The sequence below is a fragment of the Drosophila sechellia genome, unplaced genomic scaffold, assembly GCF_004382195.2.
Source record: "Drosophila sechellia strain sech25 unplaced genomic scaffold, ASM438219v1 U_267, whole genome shotgun sequence".
Classification (NCBI taxonomy): domain Eukaryota; kingdom Metazoa; phylum Arthropoda; class Insecta; order Diptera; family Drosophilidae; genus Drosophila; species Drosophila sechellia.
The window spans coordinates 17,501-37,679 of NW_022611209.1; the positions used below are offsets into that span (position 1 = coordinate 17,501).

Here is a 20,179-nt window from a genome sequence, read left to right on the forward strand (position 1 = left end):
GCGGTGGATCACTCGGCTCATGGGTCGATGAAGAACGCAGCAAACTGTGCGTCATCGTGTGAACTGCAGGACACATGAACATCGACATTTTGAACGCATATCGCAGTCCATGCTGTTATGTACTTTAATTAATTTTATAGTGCTGCTTGGACTACATATGGTTGAGGGTTGTAAGACTATGCTAATTAAGTTGTTTATAAATTTTTTATAAGCATATGGTATATTATTGGATTAAATAATGATTTTATTCATAATATTAAAAAAGAAATGAAAAACATTATCTCACATTTGAATGTGAAAAACGAAGAGAAATATTTTCTTTTTCAATCAAATAATACTGAGAAATGTCTAGCATAAAAAATTGAAATATTTTTCATCTAGAATTGTCTCTTATTAATGATTCGGAAAAAGAAAAATCTTGGTTTTGTTATTATTCTTCGTTGGTTCGTTAAATGGATAAAAATGACTTTGCTTACAAGAACTATTGGAACTATTTATAACGAATTTAATTGATTGTTTTATCATTTATATATAAAGAATTTATGGCAAAATATAGTTATATATACAACCTCAACTCATATGGGACTACCCCCTGAATTTAAGCATATTAATTAGGGGAGGAAAAGAAACTAACAAGGATTTTCTTAGTAGCGGCGAGCGAAAAGAAAACAGTTCAGCACTAAGTCACTTTGTCTATATGGCAAATGTGAGATGCAGTGTATGGAGCGTCAATATTCTAGTATGAGAAATTAATGATTTAAGTCCTTCTTAAATGAGGCCATTTACCCATAGAGGGTGCCAGGCCCGTATAACGTTAATGATTGCTAGATGATGTTTCCAAAGAGTCGTGTTGCTTGATAGTGCAGCACTAAGTGGGTGGTAAACTCCATCTAAAACTAAATATAACCATGAGACCGATAGTAAACAAGTACCGTGAGGGAAAGTTGAAAAGAACTCTGAATAGAGAGTTAAACAGTACGTGAAACTGCTTAGAGGTTAAGCCCGATGAACCTGAATATCCGTTATGGAAAATTCATCATTAAAATTGTAATATTTAAATAATATTATTAAGAATAATGTGCATTTTTTCCATATAAGGACATTGTAATCTATTAGCATATCCCAAATTTATCATAAAATATAACTTATAGTTTATTCCAATTAAATTGCTTGCATTTTAACACAGAATAAATGTTATTAATTTGATAAAGTGCTGATAGATTTATATTATTACAGAGCGTTAATTTTTCGGAATTATATAATGGCATAATTATCATTGATTTTTGTGTTTATTATATGCTCTTGTATGATTAACAATGCGAAAGATTCAGGATACCTTCGGGACCCGTCTTGAAACACGGACCAAGGAGTCTAACATATGTGCAAGTTATTGGGATGTAAACCTAATAGCGTAATTAACTTGACTAATAATGGGATTAGTTTTTTAGCTATTTATAGCTAATTAACACAATCCCGGGGCGTTCTATATAGTTATGTATAATGTATATTTATATTATTTATGCCTCTAACTGGAACGTACCTTGAGCATATATGCTGTGACCCGAAAGATGGTGAACTATACTTGATCAGGTTGAAGTCAGGGGAAACCCTGATGGAAGACCGAAACAGTTCTGACGTGCAAATCGATTGTCAGAATTGAGTATAGGGGCGAAAGACCAATCGAACCATCTAGTAGCTGGTTCCTTCCGAAGTTTCCCTCAGGATAGCTGGTGCATTTTAATATTATATAAAATAATCTTATCTGGTAAAGCGAATGATTAGAGGCCTTAGGGTCGAAACGATCTTAACCTATTCTCAAACTTTAAATGGGTAAGAACCTTAACTTTCTTGATATGAAGTTCAAGGTTATGATATAATGTGCCCAGTGGGCCACTTTTGGTAAGCAGAACTGGCGCTGTGGGATGAACCAAACGTAATGTTACGGTGCCCAAATTAACAACTCATGCAGATACCATGAAAGGCGTTGGTTGCTTAAAACAGCAGGACGGTGATCATGGAAGTCGAAATCCGCTAAGGAGTGTGTAACAACTCACCTGCCGAAGCAACTAGCCCTTAAAATGGATGGCGCTTAAGTTGTATACCTATACATTACCGCTAAAGTAGATGATTTATATTACTTGTGATATAAATTTTGAAACTTTAGTGAGTAGGAAGGTACAATGGTATGCGTAGAAGTGTTTGGCGTAAGCCTGCATGGAGCTGCCATTGGTACAGATCTTGGTGGTAGTAGCAAATAATCGAATGAGACCTTGGAGGACTGAAGTGGAGAAGGGTTTCGTGTGAACAGTGGTTGATCACGAGTTAGTCGGTCCTAAGTTCAAGGCGAAAGCCGAAAATTTTCAAGTAAAACAAAAATGCCTAACTATATAAACAAAGCGAATATAATACACTTGAATAATTTTGAACGAAAGGGAATACGGTTCCAATTCCGTAACCTGTTGAGTATCCGTTTGTTATTAAATATGGGCCTCGTGCTCATCCTGGCAACAGGAACGACCATAAAGAAGCCGTCGAGAGATATCGGAAGAGTTTTCTTTTCTGTTTTATAGCCGTACTACCATGGAAGTCTTTCGCAGAGAGATATGGTAGATGGGCTAGAAGAGCATGACATATACTGTTGTGTCGATATTTTCTCCTCGGACCTTGAAAATTTATGGTGGGGACACGCAAACTTCTCAACAGGCCGTACCAATATCCGCAGCTGGTCTCCAAGGTGAAGAGTCTCTAGTCGATAGAATAATGTAGGTAAGGGAAGTCGGCAAATTAGATCCGTAACTTCGGGATAAGGATTGGCTCTGAAGATTGAGATAGTCGGGCTTGATTGGGAAACAATAACATGGTTTATGTGCTCGTTCTGGGTAAATAGAGTTTCTAGCATTTATGTTAGTTACTTGTTCCCCGGATAGTTTAGTTACGTAGCCAATTGTGGAACTTTCTTGCTAAAATTTTTAAGAATACTATTTGGGTTAAACCAATTAGTTCTTATCAATTATAACGATTATCAATTAACAATCAATTCAGAACTGGCACGGACTTGGGGAATCCGACTGTCTAATTAAAACAAAGCATTGTGATGGCCCTAGCGGGTGTTGACACAATGTGATTTCTGCCCAGTGCTCTGAATGTCAAAGTGAAGAAATTCAAGTAAGCGCGGGTCAACGGCGGGAGTAACTATGACTCTCTTAAGGTAGCCAAATGCCTCGTCATCTAATTAGTGACGCGCATGAATGGATTAACGAGATTCCTACTGTCCCTATCTACTATCTAGCGAAACCACAGCCAAGGGAACGGGCTTGGAATAATTAGCGGGGAAAGAAGACCCTTTTGAGCTTGACTCTAATCTGGCAGTGTAAGGAGACATAAGAGGTGTAGAATAAGTGGGAGATATTAGACCTCGGTTTGGTATCGTCAATGAAATACCACTACTCTTATTGTTTCCTTACTTACTTGATTAAATGGAACGTGTATCATTTCCTAGCCATTATACGGATATATTTATTATATCTTATGGTATTGGGTTTTGATGCAAGCTTCTTGATCAAAGTATCACGAGTTTGTTATATAATCGCAAACAAATTCTTTAATAAAACGATGCATTTATGTATTTTTGATTTGAAAATTTGGTATAACTCCAATTACTCAGGTATGATCCAATTCAAGGACATTGCCAGGTAGGGAGTTTGACTGGGGCGGTACATCTCTCAAATAATAACGGAGGTGTCCCAAGGCCAGCTCAGTGCGGACAGAAACCACACATAGAGCAAAAGGGCAAATGCTGACTTGATCTCGGTGTTCAGTACACACAGGGACAGCAAAAGCTCGGCCTATCGATCCTTTTGGTTTAAAGAGTTTTTAACAAGAGGTGTCAGAAAAGTTACCATAGGGATAACTGGCTTGTGGCGGCCAAGCGTTCATAGCGACGTCGCTTTTTGATCCTTCGATGTCGGCTCTTCCTATCATTGTGAAGCAAAATTCACCAAGCGTTGGATTGTTCACCCATGCAAGGGAACGTGAGCTGGGTTTAGACCGTCGTGAGACAGGTTAGTTTTACCCTACTAATGACAAAACGTTGTTGCGACAGCATTCCTGCGTAGTACGAGAGGAACCGCAGGTACGGACCAATGGCACAATACTTGTTCGAGCGAACAGTGGTATGACGCTACGTCCGTTGGATTATGCCTGAACGCCTCTAAGGTCGTATCCGTGCTGGACTGCAATGATAAATAAGGGGCAATTTGCATTGTATGGCTTCTAAACCATTTAAAGTTTATAATTTATTTTATAAACGACAATGGATGTGATGCCAATGTAATTTGTAACATAGTAAATTAGGAGGATCTTCGATCACCTGATGCCGCGCTAGTTACATATAAAAGCATTATTTAATACAATGACAAAGCCTAGAATCAATTGTAAACGACTTTTGTAACAGGCAAGGTGTTGTAAGTGGTTGAGCAGCTGCCATACTGCGATCCACTGAAGCTTATCCTTTGCTTGATGATTCGATAAATAAATGATTTTTTCCTGTAGCCAAACACCTCGTCATCAATTTAGTGACGCATATGATATTGTCCCTATCATATAATTAATATAAAGACTTTAATGGATTGTGTCAAGTTGCCAAACACCTCGTCATCAATTTAGTGACGCATATGATATTGTCCCTATCATATAATTAATATAAAGACTTTAATGAATTGTGTCAAGTTGCCAAACACCTCGTCATCAATTTAGTGACGCATATGATATTGTCCCTATCATATAATTTTTGATATAAAGACTTTAAAGAATTGTATCAAGTTGCCAAACACCTCGTCATCAATTTAGTGACGCATATGATATTGTCCCTATCATATAATTAATATACAGACTTTAATGAATTGTGTCAAGTTGCCAAACACCTCGTCATCAATTTAGTGACGCATATGATATTGTCCTTATCATATAATTTTTGATATAAAGACTTTAAAGAATTGAATCAAGTTGCCAAACACCTCGTCATCAATTTAGTTTTTTTTTTTTTTTTTTTTCTTTAGCGTGCGTTTATTTATTTAAAATCTGTCCTAGTGGACAATAATTAAATGGTTTTGCGGGGGAACATTAGCTTAAGGGATACTATTGTACATGTATTTGTGGCGGGTTTTATATGTGTTGTCTATTGTTGTGGAAGATCGAGAGGGTGTCTCCTCATGAGACGTCTGCTTGTTTGGCTATTGTCTAACAGGTTGGTGGCGAGGTGGTTAGGGTGGTTTTCGAGCCTTTTCAGGTATCTCTCGCTGAGCCTGGAGATTTCATCAGCGACTTGTGGGATTCCAAGTTCCCTATGTATGGCGACATTCTCGTGGTAGGGATGCGCATTACAGGCAATTCTCAAGCACCTATTCTGGAACCGCTGTATACGCAGGCGATTCGTGTGGCTTGCCGTGCCCCATAGCTGTATCCCGTAGGTCCAGATGGGCTTGAGAATTGCCTTGTACACCAGGATTTTGTGGTTCTGCCTTAGCTTGGACCCTCTCCCAATAAGCCAATGCATCTGCCTCAGACGCGCATCGGCCTGTATGCGTTTGCTGACGATGTGGGGACGCCAAGTGAGCCTGCGGTCCAGGGTAAGTCCTAGGTACTTGGGTGCGGGTGCGTTGGGAATGATGACTCCGTTTAGCGTGACCGGTGGGCAGTCTCCTCTCCTTAGTGCAAATGTTGTTTGGGTAGATTTTTCCGCGTTCACTACGATGTTCCACCTGCTGAGCCAGGGATGTAGCGCGTCCATTTGCCTTTGGATTGTTTCGGAGGCTTCTCGTGGGTCGGATGAGGAGGCGAGGAAAGCCGTGTCATCTGCATAAGTCGCTATAGTTAGGTTCCTGGAGGGGATTATGGGAAGGTCTGCGGTGTAAAGGGTGTACAGTATTGGTCCGAGCACACTGCCTTGCGGAACTCCAGCTCTGATCAGTCTGGGTAGGCTTATTGCACTTCCGCATCTGACTTGGAATGCTCTTCCCTCAGTGTAGGATTTGAGGAGGGTAAAATGGGGGCTTGGGAGGTAGGATTTGAGTTTATGGAGGAGTCCAGGATGCCAAACTCTGTCGAATGCCTGCTTCACGTCGAGCATTACAGCGCAGCAGTATTTCTTTTGCTCGAATGCCTCGAGGATCCGTTCGACTAGCCGGTGGCATTGCTCTGGTGTTCCGTGGGAGCGCCTGAAGCCAAACTGGTGATCGGGGATCAAACCAGCCTCATCCAGTACTGGCAATACTCTGCGCAAAAATACTCTTTCGAGTATTTTGGAGAGGATTGCCAGCAAACTAATCGGACGATAGGAGGCGAGATTGGCTTCAGGCTTACCAGGCTTGAGGAGGACAATAACCTCTGCTCTTTTCCACTCTTCCGGGAAGTACCCTAGCCGGAAGCAGCTGTTGTAAATGCTGGCCAGCATTTGTGTGCAGCGGGATGGGAGCATTTTTAGGGCCGCCGCATCTATACGATCCAGGCCTGGAGATTTGTTGTTCTTCAGTAGAGCAATCTCCTGCGCAACTTCCTCAGGGTCGACTGGTTCCAACGGGGGACCGGGAGAGCTTGGGCTATTGAGAAACCGGGCTGTTTCAGCATGTTCTTCGGCAGTGCAGCAGTCGAACGGAGAGAAGGCGTTGTAAAGGTGTTCGGCGAAAGCTTCTGCTCTTTCAGCATCCGAAAGGCACCAGGATCCATCTGCTTTGCGCACTGCGGAAACCTTTTTGGCTGGTCGTTTAATGTGGCGGGTGACGTTCCACAGATTGTGGTCTGGGTCCCCGGGAGAGAGTTCCTCGAGGAATCTGAGGAAGGAGTCCTGGCGTAGGCTGGAGATCTTGTCCTTCAACTCCTTTGTGGCGTGATTGAGCGCTGTTTTGTCTCTTGGATTGCGCGTCAAGAACCAAACTCTCCTGAGACGCCTCTTCTCAGTCACGAGTGCCGCAATTTCCGGGGACCAGAGGTGGAGGTCCCTGCTAGGTGTTCTCGCAGTCTTTGGTGGCGGTGGGCTTGCGAATTCCGCAGCGTTTTGCATCTGCCTGGTGAGATTCCCGATAGCTTCATCAATGTTCCTGGGTGTGTTGAGGATGGGGTTCGGATTGACGGTGGAGAGCATCCAGGACGCGAACTTGGCGGCGTCGGTATATTTTCCAGTGAGCCTTCTGAGCGGGGTTTTCCTGAGGACTGGCGTGTTGATTAGCACGTTTATTGCACAGTGGTCTGACAGGAGATCAGCATTTGTTGTGCAGCTGATCTTCGCATGCCCTATGCCTTTCGACACAGCAAAGTCCAGTAGGTCTGGAGTCTTGAGGGGATTCGTTGGCCAGTGAGTGGGCTCGCCAGTGGAGTGGCAGTCCAGTCGGTGGCGTTGCAGGTACCCAAACAGAGTTTTCCCTTTGGGGTTGTTGGCGCGCGATCCCCACCAAGAATGTTTGGCGTTATAATCTCCAGCTGCTATGAAGCGGGGCCCAAAATGCTCGAAGAACTCACTGAGGTGAGATGCTGTTATGCGGTATCTGGGGGGAAAGTAGACCGCTCCAATGTCTAAATCTCCTTGCGGGCTGACAATCCTGATGACAGGACATTGTGCCCAGTCTTGCTGAAACGCGGGCAGCTCTAGGTATTGAATACCGCTCCTGATGAGGATGGCTGCTCCACCGCGTGCTCTGCCAGAAGGATGGTCTGCATGGATGAGGTCATATCCGCTGATATTAAAGTGGGATCTGGGGGAGAAGTGGGTTTCGGCTACGAGTAGGATATCGATCTGGTGGGTCTTCAGATGGTGCTCGACTATGGCCTTGCTGTTCTGCAGGCCGTTCGCATTCCAGACGACTAGGTGGAGCTTTAGTTGCATGACTTGCTGTTGAGAATGGTGGCCACCAGCTGTGTCATCTGGGTGAACATGCGCTCCATCATCCTTTCCATCATTCCTTCCATGCGAGCGAACATCGCTTCTATCTGACCGGAGTGTGGGGTTTCTGTTTGGGTTTGGACTGGGGTTGTGGGATTCTGCGGTGCTGCGTGCACTCCGTTGAGGGCGTCTCGGTAGCTCCTGCCAGAGGTGACGTTTGGTGATGCCACGGGCGGCGCCTTGTTAGCATTAGCGACGGGCCTTGTTTTCGGAGCAGCGAGTGCTTTGGCCCTTTTGTATGCAGGGCATCCCTTGAAAGACGCAGGATGGTCCGCCTGGCAGTGGAAGCAGCACGCTTTGTCGTCCTCCCTCTTCTCACATGCCCTCGATTCGTGAGGGCCTCCACACTTTACACATCGGTATTCCAGGAAGCAGTAACGCTGTGTATGACCGAATCCTTGGCACCTGAAGCATTGAGGCACGTCGTTGAACTTCTGCGGCGGTTCAATGGTTACTACCGACCTGCAGATCCGCTTGACTTGGTAGACGTCTTTGTTGTTGCTGGAAGGCTCCAGGTTGGCGAAGAATATTCCCAGCGGTTCTTTAGTTCTTCTGCCAATGGGATTGTGCAGATCTCTAACAGCGTGCCCTTGTCTGCGAAGGTCTTCAATGATTTCCTCACGATCGGTGGAGTGGTGGAGTCCTTTGATGACAACCTTGTATGCACGTTCATCTTTCGGCTGGAAAGTCCGATGCCTCTTGTTTTGGGCCACAAGTTGGAGACGCAGAGCTGTATAGGACTCTTTGTCCGGCATCATGACACGTACGTTGTTGCCATTCACGGTCTTGTAGGTAAAATTGTTCTTCGGGCCTACAAGAGTCGTGATCATCTTGACGAGTGCCGAGATGTTGGTCACATCGGGGATAAAAATCGGAGGTGGCTTGATGGTCTTCGGGGTGGGCTTTGGTTTCTCGGGGGTCTTGGGCTTGGAATCGTCTTTAGGTCCGGGTTCGTCATCAGAGCTCTCTTGGTCGTACTCGTCTTCTTCGGTCGAGAGTAAAGCGAAGGCGTTGTTGGCGAGCTTCTTGCGCAGAGCTGCGCTAGTGCTTGGCTTATCTTCCAGCTCCTCTCCCTGTGCTTTCTTTGCCGGTTTTCGCTTTATCTCGCCCGGCTCTGTATGCGAGGTGCTTCCCTCGCTGCTGGAGCTGCTCTTGCGTGTTCTCAGAGCCTTTTTGCGTGGTGTTGTTCCAAGCTTGTGGGTGCGCGGGGGGGCCTGCCAGTCCATCTTCTCCAAAGTTGATAAGGAGTGAGGAGGGGGGGGGGGGGGGGGGAAGCTGGGCACCGTAAGCCGGTGAGCCAGGCAGCACGTGGCTGCTGCTTTGCAATTATACCGCTGCTTCGAGCACTGGGTTTTTTGCGCTGATAACACGCACACTCGGGTGTGCGATGGTGTTAGTGCGAACTACCGTTAGGTACGTTGGCTGGGCCAATCAAAACGCGCGACAAGATCACGCGACGCGAAGTGGCTGGGCACAAGTAACGGGACTTACAACTGTGAACAATTTGCTAACAATTTGCTAACAATTTGCTGTCGATCCGCAGGCACGTCTGCACTCGTCGAGTGTTCGATCGCGACTGATCAATTTAGTGACGCATATGATATTGTCCCTATCATATAATTAATATAAAGACTTTAATGGATTGTGTCAAGTTGCCAAACACCTCGTCATCAATTTAGTGACGCATATGATATTGTCCCTATCATATAATTAATATAAAGACTTTAATGAATTGTGTCAAGTTGCCAAACACCTCGTCATCAATTTAGTGACGCATATGATATTGTCCTTATCATATAATTTTTGATATAAAGACTTTAAAGAATTGTATCAAGTTGCCAAACACCTCGTCATCAATTTAGTGACGCATATGATATTGTCCCTATCATATAATTAATATAAAGACTTTAATGGATTGTGTCAAGTTGCCAAACACCTCGTCATCAATTTAGTGACGCATATGATATTGTCCTTATCATATAATTTTTGATATAAAGACTTTAAAGAATTGTATCAAGTTGCCAAACACCTCGTCATCAATTTAGTGACGCATATGATATTGTCCCTATCATATAATTAATATACAGACTTTAATGAATTGTGTCAAGTTGCCAAACACCTCGTCATCAATTTAGTGACGCATATGATATTGTCCCTATCATATAATTTTTGATATATAGACTTTAAAGAATTGTATCAAGTTGCCAAACACCTCGTCATCAATTTAGTGACGCATATGATATTGTCCCTATCATATAATTAATATAAAGACTTTAATGGATTGTGTCAAGTTGCCAAACACCTCGTCATCAATTTAGTGACGCATATGATATTGTCCTTATTATATAATTTTTGATATAAAGACTTTAAAGAATTGTATCAAGTTGCCAAACACCTCGTCATCAATTTAGTGACGCATATGATATTGTCCCTATCATATAATTAATATACAGACTCTAATGAATTGTGTCAAGTTGCCAAACACCTCGTCATCAATTTAGTGACGCATATGATATTGTCCCTATCATATAATTTTTGATATAAAGACTTTAAAGAATTGTATCAAGTTGCCAAACACCTCGTCATCAATTTAGTGACGCATATGATATTGTCCCTTTCATATAATTAATATAAAGACTTTAATGGATTGTGTCAAGTTGCCAAACACCTCGTCATCAACTACTATATTATGGTTGCGCCGACCTCTCATATTGTATTCTCTTATGTGTTCATAGGATTTTGACAATTATACGAGTAAATTAAATAATATACATATGAAAATGATTAATTATTATATGTATAAGGGAAAAAATGATGAAATATTCCCATATTATCTTAGTATTATAGAGGAAAGACCGTTGCCGACCTCTGATATTGTTCAAACTTATGTATTTATATGATTTTGGCAATTATATGAGTAAATTAAAAAATATACATATGAAAATGGTTAATTATTATATGTATATGGGAAAAAATGCTAAGATATTCCCATATTCTCTTAGTATTATAGAGAAAAGCCATTTAAGTGAGAGGGTATAGTAGTGTAAACGACCGGAATTACGACAGAGGGTTCAAAAACTACTATAGGTAGGCAGTGGTTGCCGACCTCTCATATTGTTCAAAACTTATGTATTCATATGATTTTGGCAATTGTATGAGTAAATTAAATAATATACATATGAAAATGATTAATTATTATATGTATAAGGGAAAAAATGCTGAAATATTCCCACATTCTCTTAGTATTATAGAGAAAATCCATTATAGTGAGAGGGTATAGTAGTGTAAACGACCGGAATTACGACAGAGGGTTCAAAAACTACTATAGGTAGGCAGTGGTTGCCGACCTCTCATATTGTTCAAAACTTATGTATTCATATGATTTTGGCAATTATATGATTAAATTAAATAATATACATATGAAAATGGTTAATTATTATATGTATATGGGAAAAAATGCAGAGATATTCCCATATTCTCTTAGTATTATAGAGAAAAGCCATTTAAGTGAGAGGGTATAGTAGTGTAAACGACCGGAATTACGACAGAGGGTTCAAAAACTACTATAGGTAGGCAGTGGTTGCCGACCTCTCATATTGTTCAAAACTTATGTATTCATATGATTTTGGCAATTGTATGAGTAAATTAAATAATATACATACGAAAATGATTAATTATTATATGTATATGGGAAAAAATGCAGAGATATTCCCATATTCTCTTAGTATTATAGAGAAAAGCCATTTAAGTGAGAGGGTATAGTAGTGTAAACCACCGGAATTACGACAGAGGGTTCAAAAACTACTATAGGTAGGCAGTGGTTGCCGACCTCTCATATTGTTCAAAACTTATGTATTCATATGATTTTGGCAATTGTATGAGTAAATTAAATAATATACATATGAAAATGATTAATTATTATATGTATAAGGGAAAAAATGCTGAAATATTCCCACATTCTCTTAGTATTATAGAGAAAATCCATTATAGTGAGAGGGTATAGTAGTGTAAACGACCGGAATTACGACAGAGGGTTCAAAAACTACTATAGGTAGGCAGTGGTTGCCGACCTCTCATATTGTTCAAAACTTATGTATTCATATGATTTTGGCAATTATATGATTAAATTAAATAATATACATATGAAAATGGTTAATTATTATATGTATATGGGAAAAAATGCTGAGATATTCCCATATTCTCTTAGTATTATAGAGAAAAGCCATTTAAGTGAGAGGGTATAGTAGTGTAAACGACCGGAATTACGACAGAGGGTTCAAAAACTACTATAGGTAGGCAGTGGTTGCCGACCTCTCATATTGTTCAAAACTTATGTATTCATATGATTTTGGCAATTGTATGAGTAAATTAAATAATATACATATGAAAATGATTAATTATTATATGTATAAGGGAAAAAATGCTGAAATATTCCCACATTCTCTTAGTATTATAGAGAAAAGCCATTTAAGTGAGAGGGTATAGTAGTGTAAACGACCGGAATTACGACAGAGGGTTCAAAAACTACTATAGGTAGGCAGTGGTTGCCGACCTCTCATATTGTTCAAAACTTATGTATTCATATGATTTTGGCAATTGTATGAGTAAATTAAATAATATACATATGAAAATGATTAATTATTATATGTATAAGGGAAAAAATGCTGAAATATTCCCACATTCTCTTAGTATTATAGAGAAAATCCATTATAGTGAGAGGGTATAGTAGTGTAAACGACCGGAATTACGACAGAGGGTTCAAAAACTACTATAGGTAGGCAGTGGTTGCCGACCTCTCATATTGTTCAAAACTTATGTATTCATATGATTTTGGCAATTATATGATTAAATTAAATAATATACATATGAAAATGGTTAATTATTATATGTATATGGGAAAAAATGCTGAGATATTCCCATATTCTCTTAGTATTATAGAGAAAAGCCATTATAGTGAGAGGGTATAGTAGTGTAAACGACCGGAATTACGACAGAGGGTTCAAAAACTACTATAGGTAGGCAGTGGTTGCCGACCTCTCATATTGTTCAAAACTTATGTATTCATATGAATTTGGCAATTATATGAGTAAATTAAATAATAAACATATAAAAATTAATATTTATTATATGTATAAAAAAAAAAATAATCATATTATATATGAATAATGGAAAAAAAATGAAATGTTCCTATAATCTCTTAATATATAAGAGAATAGACCGTATGTTGGGTGGCAAACGGAATTGAAAATACCCGCTTTGAGGACAGCGGGTTCAAAAACTACTATAGGTAGGCAGTGGTTGCCGACCTCCCGCATTATTCGAAATATTTATTTCGGATTATGTTTATATTGGTTACATAAAATAAAGTATATTATTATCCGTACAAATTTGTTTCTCAGTTCTATAGAACACGGGACTTGGCTCCGCGGATAATAGGAATATACGCTTTTTAGATAATATCGTTGAAACAAAAGTCAAGTTTCTATTATATATAGAATAACAAATCGTTTCCATATATTATCGTTAATTTTTGGAGGCAGGCAAATATTAATTTATTACCTGCCGTATAGTTGGATTATTATATCGTTACGGTATAATACAAATATGGATTCTTATGAAAGAAATATAAAATTATATATTAAATGTGGAAATATTATCATATGCGCTTGGTTTTATGTTATATATTACCAGAGAGATATATGAAAAGAGATAAATTTTAAATTTATCTTCAAAATGCAAATGATTTAACTTAATATTTATATTGGTTAAACAAAAATTGTACATGTGTGGATACAATAATTATGTATGTTGGAAATAAAATGATATTTTATAATGAAATATGTATATATAAAAAGATAAAATTATAGAAACATATATATTACAATAATTATATGAAATTCTTGTTATATTGGTAAAACAAGTATAAATTAAAAATGAAAATATGGATTACGAATGCTATATAAAAATGGCCGTAATCGAATAGATTTTTTACTTATATTTATATATTTAAAATTTTACCCAAAGGCGAAATATTGAATTTTATTCAATATAATAAAAATCATGGAATTATATAAAGTGAAAAATCTATATATCTATTATATTGCTTATTTCGATTCAAAAAATATGAATGGAATATGAAGGAAAAACATTATTCTGGTTGATCCTGCCAGTAGTTATATGCTTGTCTCAAAGATTAAGCCATGCATGTCTAAGTACACACGAATTAAAAGTGAAACCGCAAAAGGCTCATTATATCAGTTATGGTTCCTTAGATCGTTAACAGTTACTTGGATAACTGTGGTAATTCTAGAGCTAATACATGCAATTAAAACATGAACCTTATGGGACATGTGCTTTTATTAGGCTAAAACCAAGCGATCGCAAGATCGTTATATTGGTTGAACTCTAGATAACATGCAGATCGTATGGTCTTGTACCGACGACAGATCTTTCAAATGTCTGCCCTATCAACTTTTGATGGTAGTATCTAGGACTACCATGGTTGCAACGGGTAACGGGGAATCAGGGTTCGATTCCGGAGAGGGAGCCTGAGAAACGGCTACCACATCTAAGGAAGGCAGCAGGCGCGTAAATTACCCACTCCCAGCTCGGGGAGGTAGTGACGAAAAATAACAATACAGGACTCATATCCGAGGCCCTGTAATTGGAATGAGTACACTTTAAATCCTTTAACAAGGACCAATTGGAGGGCAAGTCTGGTGCCAGCAGCCGCGGTAATTCCAGCTCCAATAGCGTATATTAAAGTTGTTGCGGTTAAAACGTTCGTAGTTGAACTTGTGCTTCATACGGGTAGTACAACTTACAATTGTGGTTAGTACTATACCTTTATGTATGTAAGCGTATTACCGGTGGAGTTCTTATATGTGATTAAATACTTGTATTTTTTCATATGTTCCTCCTATTTAAAAACCTGCACTAGTGCTCTTAAACGAGTGTTATTGTGGGCCGGTACTATTACTTTGAACAAATTAGAGTGCTTAAAGCAGGCTTCAAATGCCTGAATATTCTGTGCATGGGATAATGAAATAAGACCTCTGTTCTGCTTTCATTGGTTTTCAGATCAAGAGGTAATGATTAATAGAAGCAGTTTGGGGGCATTAGTATTACGACGCGAGAGGTGAAATTCTTGGACCGTCGTAAGACTAACTTAAGCGAAAGCATTTGCCAAAGATGTTTTCATTAATCAAGAACGAAAGTTAGAGGTTCGAAGGCGATCAGATACCGCCCTAGTTCTAACCATAAACGATGCCAGCTAGCAATTGGGTGTAGCTACTTTTATGGCTCTCTCAGTCGCTTCCCGGGAAACCAAAGCTTTTGGGCTCCGGGGGAAGTATGGTTGCAAAGCTGAAACTTAAAGGAATTGACGGAAGGGCACCACCAGGAGTGGAGCCTGCGGCTTAATTTGACTCAACACGGGAAAACTTACCAGGTCCGAACATAAGTGTGTAAGACAGATTGATAGCTCTTTCTCGAATCTATGGGTGGTGGTGCATGGCCGTTCTTAGTTCGTGGAGTGATTTGTCTGGTTAATTCCGATAACGAACGAGACTCAAATATATTAAATAGATATCTTCAGGATTATGGTGCTGAAGCTTATGTTAGCCTTCATTCATGGTGGCAGTAAAATGTTTATTGTGTTTGAATGTGTTTATGTAAGTGGAGCCGTACCTGTTGGTTTGTCCCATTATAAGGACACTAGCTTCTTAAATGGACAAATTGCGTCTAGCAATAATGAGATTGAGCAATAACAGGTCTGTGATGCCCTTAGATGTCCTGGGCTGCACGCGCGCTACAATGAAAGTATCAACGTGTATTTCCTAGACCGAGAGGTCCGGGTAAACCGCTGAACCACTTTCATGCTTGGGATTGTGAACTGAAACTGTTCACATGAACTTGGAATTCCCAGTAAGTGTGAGTCATTAACTCGCATTGATTACGTCCCTGCCCTTTGTACACACCGCCCGTCGCTACTACCGATTGAATTATTTAGTGAGGTCTCCGGACGTGATCACTGTGACGCCTTGCGTGTTACGGTTGTTTCGCAAAAGTTGACCGAACTTGATTATTTAGAGGAAGTAAAAGTCGTAACAAGGTTTCCGTAGGTGAACCTGCGGAAGGATCATTATTGTATAATATCCTTATCGTTAATAAATATTTGTTATAATACAAATAAATACAATTTACCAAAATAAAAATATTACAAAATGATTCCACGGAATCAAAAGTTAAAGTCAAAATAAAATGAAGATGGCTTTTATTTTATATGTGGGGCTTGGCAACCTCATAAAAAGACTTTAACATTATTAATGTTGCTGTGCGTATTTGTGGCAGTACTTACTACAACAACGGCGTTTCCTATAAAAACAAATTCTCGAAAATGGAAATCGAAGAAACTAAACTAAATTCGAAAGTAGAAGTCGAATTAAAATAAAAATAATTTTGAATGTGTGGTAATCAAAATAAGTGTGTGTGTATATGGACCATAATATACACGCGTTGCGAATATGTATTGTTCATCTATGTTATGAGCATACGTTGGCTAATGCAACAACCTAAAATATACAATGTTTGTACCTGTCATCCATCAGGTTAATGTTTTATATAAATTTTGCAGTATGTGTCACCCAAAATAGCAAACCATAACCAGATTATTATGATACATAATGCTTATATGAAACTAAGACATTTCGCAACATTTATTTTAGGTATAAAAATAAATTTATTGAAGGAATTGATATATGCCAGTAAAATGGTGTATTTTTAATTTCTTTCAATAAAAACAATATTGACATTATATAAAATTGAATTATAAAACTCTAAGCGGTGGATCACTCGGCTCATGGGTCGATGAAGAACGCAGCAAACTGTGCGTCATCGTGTGAACTGCAGGACACATGAACATCGACATTTTGAACGCATATCGCAGTCCATGCTGTTATGTACTTTAATTAATTTTATAGTGCTGCTTGGACTACATATGGTTGAGGGTTGTAAGACTATGCTAATTAAGTTGTTTATAAATTTTTTATAAGCATATGGTATATTATTGGATTAAATAATGATTTTATTCATAATATTAAAAAAGAAATGAAAAACATTATCTCACATTTGAATGTGAAAAACGAAGAGAAATATTTTCTTTTTCAATCAAATAATACTGAGAAATGTCTAGCATAAAAAATTGAAATATTTTTCATCTAGAATTGTCTCTTATTAATGATTCGGAAAAAGAAAAATCTTGGTTTTGTTATTATTCTTCGTTGGTTCGTTAAATGGATAAAAATGACTTTGCTTACAAGAACTATTGGAACTATTTATAACGAATTTAATTGATTGTTTTATCATTTATATATAAAGAATTTATGGCAAAATATAGTTATATATACAACCTCAACTCATATGGACTACCCCCTGAATTTAAGCATATTAATTAGGGGAGGAAAAGAAACTAACAAGGATTTTCTTAGTAGCGGCGAGCGAAAAGAAAACAGTTCAGCACTAAGTCACTTTGTCTATATGGCAAATGTGAGATGCAGTGTATGGAGCGTCAATATTCTAGTATGAGAAATTAATGATTTAAGTCCTTCTTAAATGAGGCCATTTACCCATAGAGGGTGCCAGGCCCGTATAACGTTAATGATTGCTAGATGATGTTTCCAAAGAGTCGTGTTGCTTGATAGTGCAGCACTAAGTGGGTGGTAAACTCCATCTAAAACTAAATATAACCATGAGACCGATAGTAAACAAGTACCGTGAGGGAAAGTTGAAAAGAACTCTGAATAGAGAGTTAAACAGTACGTGAAACTGCTTAGAGGTTAAGCCCGATGAACCTGAATATCCGTTATGGAAAATTCATCATTAAAATTGTAATATTAAATAATATTATTAAGAATAATGTGCATTTTTTCCATATAAGGACATTGTAATCTATTAGCATATCCCAAATTTATATAAATATAACTATAGTTTATTCCAATTAAATTGCTTGCATTTAACACAGAATAAATGTTATTAATTTGATAAAGTGCTGATAGATTTATATTATACAGAGCGTTAATTTTCGGAATTAATAATGGCATAATTATCATGATTTTTGTTTTTATTATATGCTCTTGTATGATTAACAATGCGAAAGATTCAGGATACCTTCGGGACCCGTCTTGAAACACGGACCAAGGAGTCTAACATATGTGCAAGTTATTGGGATGTAAACCTAATAGCGTAATTAACTTGACTAATAATGGGATTAGTTTTTTTAGCTATTTATAGCTAATTAACACAATCCCGGGCGTTCTATATAGTTATGTATAATGTATATTTATATTATTTATGCCTCTAACTGGAACGTACCTTGAGCATATATGCTGTGACCCGAAAGATGGTGAACTATACTTGATCAGGTTGAAGTCAGGGAAACCCTGATGGAAGACCGAAACAGTTCTGACGTGCAAATCGATTGTCAGAATTGAGTATAGGGGCGAAAGACCAATCGAACCATCTAGTAAGCTGGTTCCTTCCGAAGTTTCCCTCAGGATAGCTGGTGCATTTTAATATTATATAAAATAATCTTATCTGGTAAAGCGAAATGATTAGAGCCTTAGGGTCGAAACCGATCTTAACCTATTCTCAAACTTTAAATGGGTAAGAACCTTAACTTTCTTGATATGAAGTTCAAGGTTATGATATAATGTGCCCAGTGGGCCACTTTTGGTAAGCAGAACTGGCGCTGTGGGATGAACCAAACGTAATGTTACGGTGCCCAAATTAACAACTCATGCAGATACCATGAAGGCGTTGGTTGCTTAAAACAGCAGGACGGTGATCATGGAAGTCGAAATCCGCTAAGGAGTGTGTAACAACTCACCTGCCGAAGCAACTAGCCCTTAAAATGGATGGCGCTTAAGTTGTATACCTATACATTACCGCTAAAGTAGATGATTTATATTACTTGTGATATAAATTTTGAAACTTTAGTGAGTAGGAAGGTACAATGGTATGCGTAGAAGTGTTTGGCGTAAGCCTGCATGGAGCTGCCATTGGTACAGATCTTGGTGGTAGTAGCAAATAATCGAATGAGACCTTGGAGGACTGAAGTGGAGAAGGGTTTCGTGTGAAACAGTGGTTGATCACGAGTTAGTCGTCCTAAGTTCCAAGGCGAAAGCCGAAAATTTTCAAGTTAAAACAAAATGCCTAACTATATAAACAAAAGCGAATATAATACACTTGAATAATTTTGAACGAAAGGGAATACGGTTCCAATTCCGTAACCTGTTGAGTATCCGTTTGTTATTAAATATGGGCCTCGTGCTCATCCTGGCAACAGGAACGACCATAAAGAAGCCGTCGAGAGATATCGGAAGAGTTTTCTTTTCTGTTTTATAGCCGTACTACCATGGAAGTCTTTCGCAGAGAGATATGGTAGATGGGCTAGAAGAGCATGACATATACTGTTGTGTCGATATTTTCTCCTCGGACCTTGAAAATTTATGGTGGGGACACGCAAACTTCTCAACAGGCCGTACCAATATCCGCAGCTGGTCTCCAAGGTGAAGAGTCTCTAGTCGATAGAATAATGTAGGTAAGGGAAGTCGGCAAATTAGATCCGTAACTTCGGGATAAGGATTGGCTCTGAAGATTGAGATAGTCGGGCTTGATTGGGAAACAATAACATGGTTTATGTGCTCGTTCTGGGTAAATAGAGTTTCTAGCATTTATGTTAGTTACTTGTTCCCCGGATAGTTTAGTTACGTAGCCAATTGTGGAACTTTCTTGCTAAAATTTTTAAGAATACTATTTGGGTTAAACCAATTAGTTCTTATCAATTATAACGATTATCAATTAACAATCAATTCAGAACTGGCACGGACTTGGGGAATCCGACTGTCTAATTAAAACAAAGCATTGTGATGGCCCTAGCGGGTGTTGACACAATGTGATTTCTGCCCAGTGCTCTGAATGTCAAAGTGAAGAAATTCAAGTAAGCGCGGGTCAACGGCGGAGTAACTATGACTCTCTTAAGGTAGCCAAATGCCTCGTCATCTAATTAGTGACGCGCATGAATGGATTAACGAGATTCCTACTGTCCCTATCTACTATCTAGCGAAACCACAGCCAAGGGAACGGGCTTGGAATAATTAGCGGGGAAAGAAGACCCTTTTGAGCTTGACTCTAATCTGGCAGTGTAAGGAGACATAAGAGGTGTAGAATAAGTGGAGATATTAGACC

At 38.9% G+C, this 20,179-nt stretch overlaps 3 non-coding genes and 1 pseudogene across 3 annotated transcripts in view; all 4 read left to right on the forward strand.

Moving 5' to 3' along the window:
* LOC116802992 overlaps positions 1-171 on the forward strand; it is a 179-nt gene extending 8 nt beyond the window's left edge. Inside the window, exon 1 of the ribosomal RNA XR_004363298.1 lies at positions 1-171. This exon is cut by the window's left edge and continues 8 nt beyond it. This is a non-coding gene — a ribosomal RNA (5.8S ribosomal RNA).
* A 13,912-nt stretch (positions 172-14,083) lies between these two features.
* Positions 14,084-16,079, forward strand: LOC116802998. Its single transcript, XR_004363301.1, has one exon. It is a non-coding gene; the product is annotated as a small subunit ribosomal RNA (ribosomal RNA).
* A 687-nt stretch (positions 16,080-16,766) lies between these two features.
* LOC116802995 lies at positions 16,767-16,945 on the forward strand. The gene has a single exon (XR_004363299.1). It is a non-coding gene; the product is annotated as a 5.8S ribosomal RNA (ribosomal RNA).
* A 394-nt stretch (positions 16,946-17,339) lies between these two features.
* On the forward strand, positions 17,340-20,179 carry LOC116802994 (annotated as a pseudogene; the record flags this gene model as incomplete).